Source organism: Paroedura picta, chromosome 3 (genome assembly GCF_049243985.1).
Source record: "Paroedura picta isolate Pp20150507F chromosome 3, Ppicta_v3.0, whole genome shotgun sequence".
Taxonomy (NCBI): domain Eukaryota; kingdom Metazoa; phylum Chordata; class Lepidosauria; order Squamata; family Gekkonidae; genus Paroedura; species Paroedura picta.
The window spans coordinates 109337868-109355689 of record NC_135371.1 but is presented as its reverse complement, the minus strand read 5'-3'; the positions used below and the strand labels follow the sequence as shown (position 1 = coordinate 109355689).

The following is a 17822-nucleotide window of genomic DNA, read 5'->3' as shown; positions in this document are numbered from 1 at the left end:
CAAGACACTTCCCCAAGATGTACACGTTTAGGCACAAAGCACAAGGGGAAGAAGCAGATATGGATCAGGACGAGCTGGGAAGAAATGATAGTGCTGCTCCCCTCATGCTGTTTCCCTGCCTGGAAATCCTGCCCCCCTGACTTCAAGTATCTCAAGAGAACTTCTGGTTAGGAAAATAACACTGGAAGAGAAGTATTCCTACTACCTCTATGCCATGGCCTCAATCCCATTATTGTCCCCAACCTAGAGTTGTCAGCTTTGGGATAGGAAATAACTGTAGACTTTGGGGGTGGAGTCAGGAGTGGGTGGGATATGAATCAGGGAGGGACCTCAGTGAAGTAAAATGCTTTGGAGTCCACCCTCCAAAGCTGCCACTTTCTCCAAGGGGACTGATCTCTTTAGACTGGAGATGAGCTATAATTCCAGGGAAACCCCTTGTCCCACCAAAGGATTGGCATCCCCACCCTTACCCCACGATGTTGTTTTGTTTTATAGTTAAGCATCCTTTTTTATACCAGTTCTAAATCTGTTATCGATTTCTAAATTTTGTATACCCAAGCTATGAGATAAGAGCCTCCATCCTTGTTATACCCAAAAACTAGGACAATCAAACGTGCTGCATAAGGAAATAGTTGCTTGGTTATCTTGGGAATTCCATTATTATAGAAGTAAGTGCTGTAGGATTTGACTAACTGGAATCCCTAAAACTTCAAACAGTAACTGCTGTCTGCTCAGCAACTTCCCACACAATTCCCAGAGACAAGAGAGAATATTAAAAGCACACATCCCAAGTCAGAGGAAAGGGAAAGCCCTAGAGAAGCAGGACAAAGATTAGCAACTGTGATTCATCATGTGCTTTTGGGCATACAGTTTGTATATACACCCTGTCACCTATTAAAAGTGATGGGTGGTGGTGTGAGTGGGTGAGTTTTTCTAAAGTTCTGCCAGGGAAAATTTTAAGTTATGATATCGCCCCTCCGTTTCCTCCTCTTGCTTTCACTGGCCACATTTTGCTTTTGTTTGTGCCTTTCCTTTGGTCCTTTTTATTATGCCCTACCTCAGATAGCCATTCATCTCACTTCTGGTGGTGGAGGCATAGGTTTACATAGTTCTATTCTCAGGGCTCTGGGCAAATGCCCATCTTCAGTTGAAGCAACAACTCAACACCAATTTGTACATTAGCAAACATGGTTATTACGCCAGATTCTATATTCCCACTAAAATGCAGAGGTATATACGAGGCAGAGCTTCACACATTAAAAATGCCAAAATTAGAGAAGAGCAGGAAGGGAAGGACATTAGGAGGGCCAATCCTCACTGGCTTTGTATGATCCAATCTGAGCTTACGCATCCCATGGCCAGGCATTGCTCTAGAGCAGTGGTCCCCAACCTTTTTAACACTGGGGATCATTTTAATGAGGCCCGAGGGCGGGTAGTCTTTTGCCGAGGGAAGTCACTGCCGCCCGAACTACTGCTCCACTTGCTTTCCCGCCAGCATCCATGACTTCCCGCCACCCACTGTGGGGCGCTGCTAGCAGCAGCTGTGTAGTACCACGCCAAGGGGGAACCCCAGCCATGGCGGACACTGGAGAGCACCAAAGGTGAGCCAGCAGCAGAGTGGCCGGGCAGCAGCTGGGGAGGAGGATGAGGAGGAGCCGTGGCCCGGTACCGACTGATCCATGGACCAGGGGTTGGGGACAGCTGCTCTAGAGAACTCCTCTGACAGCAAGATTTCAAATTTAGAACAAAGTATTTTATAAAGGCCCTAACAAAGTTCATTAAGTTTTGATCAAGTACACTCTAGAAGTAATGAGAACCATTAGGTGCTCTCAGCCATCTTCATATTTGTTATAACAGACAGGATTTATTTTTAAAAACCCTGTGTACTGTTGATTTCAATGGGAGGGCATGATGCCTGTGCTTGCTTTTGGCCTGCAAGTACCAGACATTCTGTGCAGAATGAAGCTTTGTATTTCTCAGCGTAAAGCTGTCAGATAACAAACAGTCCTGGTCAGTCTTGCCTTGATTCTTTAGCAGAGCTGCAAAAACGTCTTCAATAAACTGAAGGTGCCTTCCTGGATCCAAACAAGCAGATCCTAAGTTGGCTTTTTAAATTAGTCATAACCCCTCTCCTAGTTCTCCCTTGAAATACTGCATAAAAATGTGGGCAAAAATGTATAAAAGGTAAAGGTAAAGGTATCCCCTGTGCAAGCACCGAGTCATGTCTGACCCTTGGGGTGACGCCCTCCAGCGTTTTCATGGCAGACTCAATACGGGGTGGTTTGCCAGTGCCTTCCCCAGTCATTACCATTTACCCCCCAGCAAGCTGGGTACTCATTTTACCGACCTCGGAAGGATGGAAGGCTGAGTCAACCTTGAGCCGGCTGCTGGGATCGAACTCCCAGCCTCAATGGGCAAAGCTTTCAGACGGCTGCCTTACCACTCTGCGCCACAAGAGGCTCATGAAAAAAAAATGTATATACTTACCTAAATGTTATTTTTCCAGCTGCTAGAAGATCATTTTACTGCTGTGGGTGGAAAGGATAAAACTGGAATTTGACCAAAATTCACTAGCACAAGCCAAGTCTATCTGCCTACATAGCATTCCCACTAATGTGGTGGAAGGCTTTGACAAAATCCTTATACGTCCCTTATATTTGACAAAATATACCACAGCCTGGCCTATCTTTGTCAATTTGCAATTTGCAAATGAAAGATTTTCAAGGGCCTTCTCTAGTCATCTAAGTAGGAGCACAAGTGTAGTTCCCAGGGCCTACCCCCTGCAGACTTGTGCTTCATTGATGGATAAATTAGGGTTAGCTATCTCAAGGCAGGGTGTGGAGTTCTCCAAGAATTACAACTAATTTCCATACTACAGAGATAAGTTTCCCTGGAGGAAATGGCAGCTTCTGAGAGTGGACTTTATGGCATCTCATCAAAGCTGTCAAGTCTCTCACTACAGTGCAGCAGCCCCAGAATGACTGTTTCCGCACCAGAGGCTTTGCGTTGGGCTGCAGGCTGGAGTTTGAATCCCTTTCGGCTCCCACATGGGGTAGCATTTGGCTTAGTGCACCCCATCTGCCCCAGATTTGTGCTCCCACCCGGGAGCTGGGGAAGCAAAGTTCTGAGTGCAGAAACGGTCAATAAATCTAAAATTGCAAGTCCAGAAGTGATGTCACTGTGTCAAAACAACAATTTAGAATTCCTTGTGGGAATGTCTGTTCACTGGAAATTCTATGATAAACCATAGAGTTTCTGGTGAATGCTCAAGTGCCACTTCAACAGTATGATATCATTTCTGGGCTCACTAACACTTCCCAGTCTCTCTCCAACTGATGGCTGCCAGCTGGCAACCTTATATCACATAATCTTGCTGAGCTCCTTTCATTCCAGATTCCATCCTCCCAGGCATTACCTGTCAATCTGCAGGAACTTTCCAAGCTGGAATTGGCAATATGAAGTATAATGAATTGGTATCTGCTTCTTTGAGTTCCATCAGGTCATGGAAGAGCAATGAATATATGCAGAGTGGTTTTCAAATTATAACTTTGGGTTTTTTCACTCTAAGTACCAACCCTTCGACTTTTCCCCAGAGACTGTGGTCTAGGGTTCCCAACACAAAGTTCAGGAATTCCTGGAGATTTGGAGGTAAAGCCTGGTGAAAGTGGGAGATCGCAGAAGGATATAATGTGAGGAGTCCACCCTTCAAAGCATCCATTTTAATTAGGGGAACTGATCTCTGTGGTCTGGATATCATTTATAATTCAGGGATATGTCCAGACCCCACCTGGAGGCTGGTATCCCTACCCAGTGGGGTGGGACGTATAAAGATTTGGTTATTTGTAGCATTGACATGAGAAGCAAAATAGGGCTTTCCACTGGAGAGGAGTTGGGACAGTAAATAAAATTCAAAATAATTGATTTGGGACAGGATATGCATAAGGAATTAATGTTTTTGTGTTTTGTAAAGTTGCTGCTTTGTCATAGGTACAGGTATGAGATCAAGAGCATGTGGGCTTTGTCTGCTCACTGAGAACTGATTGGCAGAATTGGTGAATTTATAGCATGTGTTTCAGGGCTCAGATTCCTCTTGTGATTTATTGTGTTCGAATTCGCACAGAGAAGAGAAAACATGGATGCTACCATAAGCTCCTTTGCAGAAAGACAGGCTAAAGATATACTAGAAAGACAGACATCACCATCTCTCCCTTGTATTCTGCTTGTAGCCTTGGGCAAATCATTTAACTTCATCTAATCCAACACTCTGTATCTTAAAAATAGCCAGACAATAAAATGCTGCTGGGAAGTTTACAGTCAGGGCAAGAAGTCAACCTCATTCCCCTTTTTATGTCCAGCATCTGGTAGACAAAGGGAAGATGGGCTGGATTAATCTCCCTCCTTCAAACATCATTCCATGCATTCGATTTTTCTTAATGTTTTCAAGAAATTTTTTGACACACTTAGGACTTCAAAACATAGAACTCTGTTAAGAATGGAATGGTCTGCTGTTTGACCAGAGTACCAAGAAGACTGCCTTCTCCTACATGAACCAGAAATTAAGCTAGTAGTTGCCTTGCTCTAGATATCCCTATTGTGTGAAGTGAGATGGCTATTTGTATCCCTCTGAATGACCACAAGATACTTGGCATTCCCTGAACTGGTGCCTGACAGAATGCCACCTCCCTTAATGACTTCTCAAGTTTTAGGCACCAGGGTTCTAATGAGAGATGGTCTGGAAATATTTTAAGTAAATAAAATAAATAAATAAAATATTGAATTATGTAGCCTGGGACTAGGCTCACTTTATTGAACCAGCTATTTTAACTAAAATGCCCCTCCCCCCGCTGCCAGTTATGGCACAGTTGCAGTCCAAATTGTGCTGATACACGGGAGCCCTGATACCATATATGAATTGTATTGTATTAAAGGAATGAGAATGAAAACAAGAGAAAAGACTTTGTCTGTGTGGGCTTTGTCTCCTGACTCACAAGGTGGGAGCTGATTGGCAAAATAGGTGAATTTCTAGCACCCTCCCATCACTTTTTGGAAGTATCTGCAATCACTAATTTTTCTTAATCAAAAGGTCTGTTCCTTCCTAGATGCCATGATACCAAGACCCAACAGCCCAAGGAAACTCCTTTAAAGACCTCAAACAAGAGTGGGAAATGCTCTGAAGAGGCAGCCACTTATTACTGCTCTTTGCTCTTTAGACGTTCGGCTTTCTCTGCTGTTTTGAAAGGTTCACACCAAAAAGGAAGTCCACCCAGTTTTCAAGCCATATTAATAAATTCCATGCAGCTTCCCACCTGGTTGTTGCCAAAAACTTACGGATATTACATAAGAACACTAAGTGCCCTGTATTTATTTTTCTTTGTTTTTCCAGATCTAAAATGAACTCACATTGCTGGCTCACAACTAAGTGTTGGCTTTGAATCAGAAGGTCAACCAAAGCTTTTGTGTGTGTGTGTGTTTTGTTTTTTAGTTTTAAATAGATTTTTTCTGACTAGAATCAACACCTTTCTGGCTAGAAACAAAATCACCTATCCTGCCCCAAGAATAGAAAGCAAACAGGAAGGAGAAAGAATATATAGTCCTACAGCTGTAAAGAATGAGAATTATGTGAACTAGCTAAATTATCATTTCAGAAATGAACAGGAATCCATCCTGGCCACAGTCTTAAAGCAGCTGTCTTTGGAGTAAGCCACACTGAATAACATGAGGCTCAGTTCTGAGTAGACCTGCTTAGGATTGCAGATCTAGTCAGAAGAGTGAAAACTTTGCTTCACAGCGATTCATTTATTTTGGACGCACTATGAATGCCATAGTTGGGTGGCAGGAAGGATTCAATTTTATTCCACTCTCTGTCTCTTTGGAAACAAAGGGAAAGTCTTGTGTCTTTATGCACGCTGTTCTATGTGAGGCTTGTATTTTGTATTTTGCCCTGGCTTGCCAGCACATTTTTCAAGCATCTTATCTCCCATTCTTTGCATACAGCCGACAGATCTGCTGTTGTGAAATGCAACTGGTGATGAGTAGTTAGAAAAAATATGTATGCACATGACTTCTTTGAGTAATACTTGACTTTGGCACACACAGTCGGGTTTTCAATAGGCAGCCCTTGGCTATTCTATTTTGTGGCAATGTTTCTACATCATGGATGCCACAACCATTGTTTCCCCAAGACTAGCTGAACAACATTTGTCTACACCAACCTGACATAAAGACACAAAAGATTAGATGTACAAATATCAGACTCACGGAAGCTCCTTCCAACAACAAACATAAGCTACTTCATATAAAAAATAGTGTTGTGAAGTGGTTAGAGTATGAAGAGATCTGGGAGTACTAGACCCCAGTTCCTGTTCTGCCAAAGAAGCTTGCTAGATCAGTGGTCCCCAACCTTTTTATCACCGGGGACCACTCAACGCCTTTTACTGAGGCCCGGTGGGGGGGGGGTAGTTTACTCCTCTACTCTCAGCCACTGCCCTAACGCTCTCTGATCGCTATGGTAATGTTTAAACATCCCTTCAAAATAAGATACAGACACGCCACAACAATGAACATAAGGAACATTTTATTTTCATGGAAATTTTATCTCATGACAATGAGAAATCAATGGGAACCCTGAGCTTGTTTCTCTGCAACGAGATAGTCCCATCTGGGAGTGATGGGAGACAATGACACGCAAAGTGTGTTGTAAAGGGCCGGGGGGGGGGGAAGAAGGCATCCTTCGCAGCCCACCTCCAATTAGTCGACGGACCACATGTGGTACACGGCCCACAGGTTGGGGATCGCTATACTAGATGATATTGGGTGAACCACTCAGTCTCAGCCTAACCTACATAACAGTATTTGTTGTGAGGAAAAAATGGAGAAAGGGAATACAATATTGTAGGTCATATTGGTTCCCAGTTATCTATTATTAACCCATAAGGTTCATTATGTTAATGGTTCAGCATCATCTTGGAGAAAAGTGATGTGGAGTGCCCCAGGGATCTGTGTTGTTCAACATATTTATAAATTATTTTGATGAGGGATTAGAGGAGGTACTTATTACATTTGCAGATGATACTAAACTGGGAAGGGGTAGCAAACACAACAGAAGACCGGATCAGAATACAGGATTATCTTCATAGGCTTCAGAACTGGGCTAAACTAAATAAAATGAAATTCAATCAGGACAAATGAAAAGTTCAGCATTTTGGTAGAAAAAAACCATATACACCAATATAGAATCAGAATACCGGATGACCTTGATAGGCTCGAGAACTCGTCGAAACTGAATAAAATGAAATTCAATAGGGACAAATGTAAAGTTCTGCATTTAGGTAGGAAAAACCATAGACACAGATATAGGATGGGGGAGACTTATCTTGGCAGTAGCAAGTGCGAAAAGGATCTAGGAGTCTTAGTAGACCATACATTGAACATGAGTCTGCAGTGTGAGTCAGTGGCTAAAAAGGCAAATGGGATTTTGGGCTGTATCAAACGGAGTGTCCAGATCACGGGAGGTGATGGTACTGCTTTACTCTTCTCTGGTTCAGCCTCACTTGGAGTACTGTGTTTAGTTTTTGGCACCCCAGTTAAATAGGAACGTAGAAAAACAAGCGTGTCCAGAGGCGGGCAACAAAGATGGCGAGGGGTTTGGAGACCAAGACATATGAGGAAAGGTCGGGGGGCCTTGGTCTGTTTAGCCTGGAGAGGAGACAACTGAGAGGGGATCTGATAGCCATCTTCAAGTATTTAAAAGGGTGCCATATAGAGGATGTTCTCTCTTGCCCCAAAGGGACGGACCAGAACCAATGAGATGAAATTAATTGGTCCCTGAAGATGGAATGCCCACATGATGCTCCACCTACAGACACCCAACAGTTACCACTTTCATCCAGATCAAAGGGGAAAACCCCAAGATGCCTACGAGTCATGCTCAGAGCTACATGTAACCTCCATTTAAATGTGGGGCCATGCTGTTCTCCATTTCGAAACAAAACCCTGTGTAGAAGCGGCCACAGTTAATGGTAATTAATCCGGAGCCTTCTGCATGCAAACTATGCATGGAACCCACTAGGTCACAGCCTTTTCATTTACAATAATTTACAAATAAAATTTACAGTCCTAGGAGAGAATGTGCTTTTTTTTTCAGTTCACTCACTCTGGCTGGCACAATCTAGACTTTGCTTTTGGGTGGGGAGTTTGTGCATATTTGTACTCTGACTGCTGTAGTCATTTAAAAGCTTTCTTGGCATTTCCATCAACATCCTCCTGTGCATATTGGTTCATTCTTCTATGAGCCATCCCTTCCTCCCGTCACCTGCAGATATAGGAAGAACTAGAAAGGGGCAACTTGACTTTAGAATGGCTTCCCATGTGCAGTGCACACAGTTTCTACCTTGTTGTCTTTTAAGCCCCAAGGCAAGAAAACAAGCCAAAATATTTCTTTTCTTTCCAAGCTTTTAACTAATGAGATTCTGTTATTTTTGCACTTTTTAATGGTGTGCTTCTAGCCTAAGAAATGTTTTATGAATAGCCTTGTGGACAGCTGAATGTTTTATGCTGTTTTATTCTCCAGGCTTATTTTAATATTGACAGCTCATCATGTACGCACGCATGCACACAAACACTTCTTTCAGAGGAACACAACTTTCCTGCTCTCCCTCAACCCACAGAAACTACAGCACACTGCAGGGTTACCAGGCAGCGCCTGGCAATCAGTGGAGGGGACTTAGAAGTGGCAGGGGGCCTTGCTTGTGATGTAATAACATCACTGGCATCACATTGACTTCACTTTCCAGTACATGGGGAGTGACATCAGCACATCAGGATGCTGCAGGCATCATCCCCTCCCCTCACCGGACAGCTAGGCAGTGGCAAAGAAGTGCCCATTTGGGATGAGGGATCCCCTGCCCCCAGTGTTGTTGTTGTTGTTAGTTGCGAAGTTGTGTCCGACCTATCGCGACCCCATGGACAATGATCCAGGCCTTCCTGTCCTCTACCATTCCCCGGAGTCCATTTAAGTTCGCACTGACTGCTTCAGTGGCTCCATCCAGCCACCTCATTCTCTGTCGTCCCCTTCTTCTTTAGCCCTCGATCGCTCCCAGCATTAGGCTGTTCTCCAGGGAGCCCTTCCTTCTCATGAGGTGGCCACTGGAGAAGGAAATGGAAAACCACTCCAGTATCTTTGCCATGAAAACTCTAAAAGGCCCCCAGGAATCCTATAGCAATCCTAGCCTACTTATCTCCCCTACAATGTTGTTCCTTGCAAAGCATGAAATATTGCTTTGCCTCACCTCTTCTGTAAGTGGGAAAAAATTCTGGATCCAACACCCCATGGGCACAACCTTATATAAAGCTACACTCATCCAAATACATTTTCTCAAGAAGTACAGCTGTAAAAAAGAACAGCAACCCTCTGGCTCTGCCCAGGTGGCCATTAAATAGAACTCTACATTTATCAGTGGTCAAATTGCACAAAGTAAGTGAAATATAGTTAGCTCCTCTTTCTTCAGTTGTACGGAAACTGTGCTGGAAGGTCCTTAATCAGCCTTATAAGAGTGATGGCCAGTTATATGTGTTAAAGCAGTGGTCCCCAACCTTTTTATCACTGGGGACCGGTCACGCTTAACAATTTTACTGAGGCCCGGGAAGGGGTCTTTTACCGAAGGACATCATCGCCGCCGCCTGAGCCCCTGCTCCACTTGCTTTCCCACCACATAAGCCCCTGACTTCCTGCCGCCCACTGGGGGGCGCTGCCAGCAGCAGCTGTGCAGTGCCATGCCGAGGGGGAGCCCCAGCCATGGCGGCTGCTGGAGAGCACCAAAGGTGAGCCGGCAGCAGAGTGGCAGGGCAGCCCTCGAGGCAGCAGCCAGGGAGGAGGATGAGGAGGAGCTGCGGCCCGGTACCGAATGATCCACAGACCGGGACCGGTCCTACGATCGGGGGTTGGGGACCACTGTGTTAAAGCGATGAGCTCCATGTCATCTGAAGAGAAGCTGTACACTCTTAAGACAATTGCCTTAATAGGATGGCGGCACAAATGCACTCATGTGTGTGGTAATATTTGTGGTGGAAAGTGCTTTCAAGTCACAGCTGACTTACAGTAAGTAAGAGATGTTCAAAGTTCGTTTGCCATTGCCTGCCTCTACTATGTAACCTTGGATTTTTTCCGTGGTCTCTCATCCAAGTACTAACCATGGCAGAATTAATATTTAAGCCACTCAGCAATTTGAGTGAACTTTAATTAATTGCTTCCATACTCTACACAGGTTGAAAGATTTACAAGAATGAGGGCAGGGGTTTAAAATATTTCAGCATATATTGGCAAATAGAAGGAAGAAGATCCAAATAGGGTTTTCTGGAACACAGGATTCTTTTTTTAATGTCATAAATACATTGTTGTTAAGGATTTCTTGTAAAGAGCCAGGCCCTTTTCCTCAAAGTTGCTCTTTGGATGCCAATTATGTTTTCTTAAGACTCAAAATTACAATATTTTGCTTATGGTGAAATGTAGTTTTTCCTATCTTGCTCACACATCAAACGAAATCAAATTCGAAGTGTAGCTAGTTACTCCCCATGAGTTCAATGCCAATGAATGACAGAACTTTGCTTCTCGTCCAACTCTATCATTGCATGGAAGTGTTTTTAAACATTGTGATACATTAAGAGGACCCCCCCCCTCACCCTGGTCTGAACATGTCTGAGAGGAAGTACTCATGTTGCCACTTAAAAAAAAAAAGTGAGAAATTGTGTTTAAGGTCAGCCCTCTCTGTTTCAGGAAACTCATTTGTCCAACATGCACTCTAAAGCGGGGGTCATTGACCCCCAGTCCGCGGCCCAGTATCGGGCCGCCAGCAGCCGCGTATGCGCGTTAGTGCCCCCTGGTGGCGAAAATGTGTGTGCATGGCAACTGCACGCATGTGCTTTAGTGCCACCTGGTGGCAGAAACACGCATGCATGGCAACTGTGCATGCACGTTTGCGCGGCACCCGGGCCGTCGGCTCTCCCCTCACCCCCAGATGCGGTCCCTGACCTCAGAAAGGTTGGGGACCGCTGTTCTGAAGTTAAAATGAGAATCATTTTTTCCCGGCCAATAGGGAGAAACATTCACTTTGGAGTTTTGTCCAGCATGTCATCTCACAAGCATCATGGACTCTTACTGGATAATGAATGTCACTTCAATTGCAAAACAAATTTAGAGTTAAGTGGCACCTTTAAAACCAACAAAGTTTTATTCAAGGTATGAGCTTTCGTGTGCACACACACTTCCCCAGATACAATTTTCTACAATATAATCCTGCTGATGGATGGCCACCCAGAAGTATTAGCTAGCTTCCTGGAAGCAGTGACGAGGTGGCTCAAGCAGACGGAGGTTCGATGGCTGGGAAGGAAGGGACCAAGCAAGGAAGTATGCCTGCCCAACCTGGACAAAGTGCAGCTATCAGTGGCTCATTCTGCCAGAAACGTGAGTGTGATCCTCGATGCCTCCATCTCAATGGAGGCTAAGGCCACGAGAGTAGGGTGGCTGGCTTTCTGTGATCCGGAAATTACAGCGTGTCCAGAACACCACGGCCACGGCCACATCATGGAGATCCCACATTCAGCTCATTCTACAATTCTATGGGTTCAATTCTATGGACCCCCCCCCCAAAGAAGGTATAATCTTCCATTGGTTTCAATGGGAAATGGAAATGGGGGAAATGCATTTAAAGGGAATGCAGCCTTTTATAAGCTGTGAGTGAACTCCAAAGATGTTTAAGATGCTCACTATCCCTTTAAATGCCTTCAGCAAGTGGCAAGTTCTCCTGGAAGGCATTTAAAGGGACTGCAATTCCTTTAAATTTGACTATCTAACCATCCTGAAAAACTAAATATTTTCAGGATTGGGGGTGGGGAGGCCATTTCAGATATCTGGCTGAAAGAATAGCCAGAAAATACAGCTCAGATATTTTCCAGCTATTTTTTCAACTTGGATAATGAATACACACTCCGAATTCTCGGCAAGGGATGTCTATCTAGTGTTTATGTAATCTATGTCACTTTCCCACTATTCTAAATGAGGTAGTGACTACTATGGAAACAAAAATATGCTTACTGCTTTGCCATTAAAAATACTTCCAAGGTGGTATCTAAGGTCAGGAAAGAGAACCCTACTTCCCTTGAGCTATTTGTTAACAATATCAGTGTTAGGAAAAATACCTCTGTGTGGAACATTTTACCATAATTAGCAAAATTGATAATATTTTACTGGAAATAGCCTCTTTCAAAGAACATATATCAGATGCAGAAATATATTTAAACTCACTATGATTTTATTTGATGCATTTCTGAAGAAAGGATACAAATGTGTTCAGTTGATTTAAGTGCTTGTTTTCCTGTTGGTTCCAAGGAATGGAAACAAGACTGGATTTATTATATTATACATGTCTTTTTAAAGCATGCTTAGCATACTGCATAAGAGATTACTATTTCTGAAGGAATCAAGGAACTGTTTGACTGTGACTTCAGTAAAAAAAACTGTTTGGAAACAAATAAAGTGTTGCTACATTAAAGGTAAAGATAAAGGTATCCCCTGTGCAAGCACCGGGTCATGTCTGACCCTTGGGGTGACGCCCTCCAGCGTTTTCATGGCAGACTCAATACAGGGTGGTTTGCCAGTGCCTTCCCCAGTCATGACCGTTTACCCCCCAGCAAGCTGGGTACTCATTTTACCGACCTCAGAAGGATGGAAGGCTGAGTCAACCTTGAGCTGGCTGCTGGGATTGAACTCCCAGCCTCATGGGCAGAGCTTTCAGACGGCTGCCTTGCCACTCTGCGCCACAAGAGGCTCTTTGTTGCTACATTAAAGGTAGCTATTTGTTACCTTCTGTTTAGAATATGTTTTAGTTACATTTAGTCCAAATGAAGAAAAAACGTTGGTTTCTTGTAGAAATACACCCAAAGCTAACGAAACCAATAGGCAAAAGGTTGTGTCTTCTTGAGATTTATTAAATCCTAAATAATTTTGCAAGATTATTTACGATTTAATAAATCTCAAGAAGAAACAGCCTTTTGCCTATTGGTTTTGTTTGCTTTGGGTATATTAGTGACATTTAGTGCTGCCAGCTCTGGGTTGGGAAATACTTGGAGATTTTGGGGCTGAACCTGAAGATGGGGTCTGTAACAGTGGGAGACCCCCAGGTTAGCAGCCCTAGTTACAGTAAGTATGTACAGTTACAGTTAGCATGACTCTAACTAACTGTGCTGCCCTACAGTTTGTGCACAGAGAGCTTATCAAACCAAGCCTCAAATCAGTGTCCATATGCTTGGTCAAGTCCAGTCTATATCTTATAAACTAAGCAGCTCAGAGTCTGAAGTGTGAGGCAAGGGATAGTCAGAAGCCAGGGTCGGGAGCCAAGTCAGGAGCCAGGTCAGAAGTCCAAAGACTGAAATGCCAAAGCTGAAGTCCAAGAGCCAAAATAGCAGTTGAAAACCGGGAATCAGATGGGCAGAGCTTCACTGAAGCAGGAGCAAGGCAGGAACCAATTTCCAAGGTGAATGGTTGGTTAAATGCATGGTTGCACCCACTAGAAGCTCGTATTTTGCCTTTCCTTATGTGTACCCACTGTCCAAGCCCAAAACTGCCACACCTGGGGCCTCTGGCATCATCTGCTAAAGTGGCCTCATCTGGGCCCCATCTACTTTCACAGCAAGTCACAAGCCAGGTGCTGCATCTGCATTCTGACAGGTCAGCTCGCCATCTCTCTCCCTTGCTCTGGTGAGCATCTCAGACTGGTCTGGAGATCAGAAGCAGCCAGAGTAAGTGTGGGTATCTCAGGTGGAGTGCCATCTTGGCTGGGCCCTGGCTGTTCCTCCAGAATTGGGTCTGGATGAGCCTGATCCTGCCCTAGATCTTCCCAACTGTCTCCTTTTCCCCCTCCACCTCCTCAGGCACCCTGGCGCTGGCGGCGTTGCAGCCAGGACGCCAACATATTAAAACGGAGCGGGAATTTGACAAGACATTTTACAGTGAGGGACAAAAATCCTTTTCTTTACACAAGCACAAACACACACATCTTGTTTTATCCTCTCCATTTCTCACCAGTTTTCAATCCCAGGTGCACTAAAATGGTTTAACATAGAATATCATTTCTAAATCAGATGGTTAATATGCTGTTACCTGAATATCCATTTCAATGACCATCCTCATTGGGTTTTTTAAAAGTATACATTAGAACAGCATTCAGAGAAACCTTGGAATCTCAAGAGGGACTCCCTGATCAAATCACCACCAACAGGTGACATGGTTTGCTGAAAGTTTTCATCATGTACATTACAGGGCATTCTCAAAGCCCAGTGGGCCTAGCCAAGTGTACTGTGCAAAGCAAGTACCTGCGATTTTATCCCCATAGTTTGCAAGGCACAGGGATTCCTTGCCAGATGGCTCAGTCCTATGTTTTGGAGACCGGAACATATAACTAAGTCCCCCAGTTTTATCTTTATACAGAGACCAGGGATCATGCCTGTTTTATAGAAGTTATTCCTGTCTTAACTGGGCACTGATCAATTTCCATTACCATTTATTTATTTATGCTCTTCTAACTAAAGTCTTAAACACTGACAATCAAGGATACACATACCGTCAGTGATACATGTATAACCATAATACAATAACTGATATTGGACTTCAGCAAACACAATAACAATACTAAATATCAGTAGGCATGCCAAAAACTATATAATAGCACAATCCTCAGTTTCTATATATAAAAACAGATATAGCCTGTCCTCATCGTAACCAATTAAGGCTATCCATTAAATTAAATTACATGATAGAAAATTTGCAATAGCTATGGTAATTTTACAGTCCCTTCAGAAGGATTTGTAACTTTTGGTAGGACAGTAAACAAACCATATCCTTTTTGGATGGTCCTATAAACAATGGAGTAAGGAGTCTATGCATTCTATATCACAACTGCAACACCTTTCAGCCAGTCGGACCTTTTCATAGCACCCATGCAGTTCTGCTGTGGGAATAGAGTTTAAACCTGCCAACATAAAGGTTCCTCTATATTTTGGAACTGTCAAATAGTCTAGATAGACTGGATAAGATTTTGAATCTGACAGGCCCAAATATAAAGGAAAACACATTCTACAGGCTTGTATTCAACACTCAGCTCATCTAAAGCATAAAGTCATCTCATAATCGGTTTCCTCATAGAAGACAGACTATCAATATCATTTGGTGAAATCCCCAGCCACTCCACACAGGAAGTCCCCAATTTCTGCCAAGTTGGAAGACGAGTTGGTTTTTATATGCTGCTTTTCTCTACCAGAAGGAGTCTCAAAGTGGCTTACAATCGCCTTCCCTTTCTTCTCCCCACAACAGATACCCTGTGAGGTAGGTGAGGCTGAGTGAGCTCTGATATTATTGCTCAGTGTGAACAGCTTTATCAATGCTGTGCCGAGCCCAAGGTAACCAAGCTGTGGCATGCGGAGGAGCAGGGAATCAAACCCAGCTTGCAAGATTGGAATTCTGCACTCCTAACCACCACACCAATCTGGTTTCACTAAGTTGACTTATCGGTATCCATTCTCAATTTTAAAAAGCCCACCTGTACCTGGGGATGAAAAAATCAACTAACCAAAAATTGAAAGCAGATGACCAAGCTCTTGCCTCTAAAGATCTCCTACAAAGTTCAGCTTTCAATACCATTCCTGCCACACAACGGGGGCGCCTGTGATTTTTTGATAGAATATGGCAGAAAAAACATGTAACTGATTGTGACAGCCAGAGAGCCAGATTGGAGCTCCATACAGTAATTGAGATACCACCTTGGAGGTATATGTTCCTGGAATATGAGTGCCAGGGCACTCACATTTCCTAAAGTGGGAGAATGGAAGTGTAGTGATTTCAAATTGGTAGAAAGATTCAAGTATGTAGCCGTGTTAGTCTGAAGCAGCAGAACAAATTTAGAATGCAGTGGCACCCTTAAGTTTTATTCATGGTATGAGCTTTCATGTGCACATAGACTTCCTCAGATACATTTCTCTCTGGAATCTATTAATCATTTTCATTATGCTGAATGTTAATTTGCCCTCACACTTGCCTACAAGTATGAACTAATTACTTCCATCTTTAAATAGGACAGGGTCCTATTAAATAAAAGAGTAAGGCGACCTGGGGAGGAGTTAGGGCGGGCCCTGTCCAGGATAAAAATTCAGAGGGCCCAATCAGGAGCCGCTTTGCGGCTCCTGATTGGGCCCTCCGAGTGTCCATCCAGGGCCAAGCAGCCAATGGGGAGGCGCGCAAAGCGCCTTCCTATTGGCCCCTCACCAGGTCAGACCAAATTCCATTCACCCAGCCCAGTGTGGCTGCCAGTCTGCTCCTGACCACCAAAGGGAGATCAGTAGGGCTGCCAATGGGGATGAGAACAGAGGCTGCGCCAGCCCTTTTCGCCCCAAGGCTGTCCTAACTGTCATGTCCAACTGTAAATCGCCTCAGAACCCTGACAGAGCTGGCAGGAGGCTGCAGAGTGCTCCCCCTCCCCCCCCTTCAGGCCTGCTGCGAAGAAGCCTCTGACAGGCCCTGACTGAGGGGAGGAAGCCTTTCCAAGAGCAACGCAGGGGAGCCTGAGGGCATTCCTTTCCCCTTCTGCCAAACACTTGGTTGACAGAGAGGCCACGGAAAAGCCCCTTCTCACTTAAAATACTGCTCTGGCCGGGGGTTAGACACAGCCAAGCCACGTGTCTTTCTTCTTTGCAACTCTGCATATGAGGCCACTGCACAGTGTTATTCTGCAGAGGAAGCTGGCTCTTTTGTCTCCTGTTTCATCTGCACAACAACCCTGTGCAGTAGGCCTCAAGTATTTCAATTCAACAACAACCTATGTGGGAGGCCTTAAATGTTTCTTCTCTACCACAACCCTGTCCAAAGTAGCCCTTTCTACCTGGGGAGCTGATCTTTATACTCTGCAGGTGAGCTGTAATTCCAGGAGCTCTCCAGGCCACACCTGTAGGTTGGCTACCCCTGGGTTGGAAATATTCCTGGAGGTTTGGAGGTGGGACTTCAAAATCGTACAATGCCTCAGAGTCCAGCCTTCAAAGGAGACATTTTTGCCTGCAGTTGGTAGGGAGTGGTGCAGGAGTGTCCCTCCTGGCCTATGGGTTATGGCCAGTCCTTATCAGCAACTGTTTGTATTCTGGGTCGCAGACAGGCAGACCAGCATCAGTCCTGTGAGTGCAGGAAGATCTAAATAAATATTTACAGCCTGAAACTAAATAGAGAGCAAGTAAATGTCTGGAGACACATCGTCACTGAAATAGTAACTGGCAAATAACCTTGGCCTGGCAAATAAAAAAACAGTATTAAAAACCTTACTAAGGTCAAGACTGCTGTGCACAGACAGTCTTCCTCTTAGGGTTGCCAGCTTCCCTGTGAGGCTCGCTACCCCAGAGAAGGGGAAGACAATTAGAAAATGCTTTGAGGCACCTGAGGCCTGCTGGGTCACTGCGGCCCATTCCCAGTTCTCTCTGATCTCTCACAACCCTACATACCTCACAGGTTGACTATTGTGGAGAGACAAATGGAAAAGGTGTTTGTAAACCGCTTTGAGACTCCTTTGGGTAGTAAGCAATAGGGTGCAAAAATCCGTTCTTCTAAGGAGCAACCATGAAAGAAGCATGTGGGCACATAACATTTTACCAACTGTGAAAATATGGGAGACAGAAGGAACAGGGTGGACACCTGTGTACTGTGACTACCCTATGTGTATTAGGGCAGAGGGGCATTTCGGTGAATGTGGCCTAATTCACACAAGAAGGGAAATGACGCAGAACTGGGGGGAATT

General features: G+C 44.3%; 1 protein-coding gene across 3 annotated transcripts in view; it reads right to left on the bottom strand.

Annotated features, from left to right (window-relative positions):
* The window catches only part of LOC143832561 (rho GTPase-activating protein 7-like), a 221191-nt gene that overhangs the window by 89905 nt on the left and 113464 nt on the right, over nt 1-17822 (bottom strand). The gene's annotated exons all lie outside the window — the stretch shown is intronic.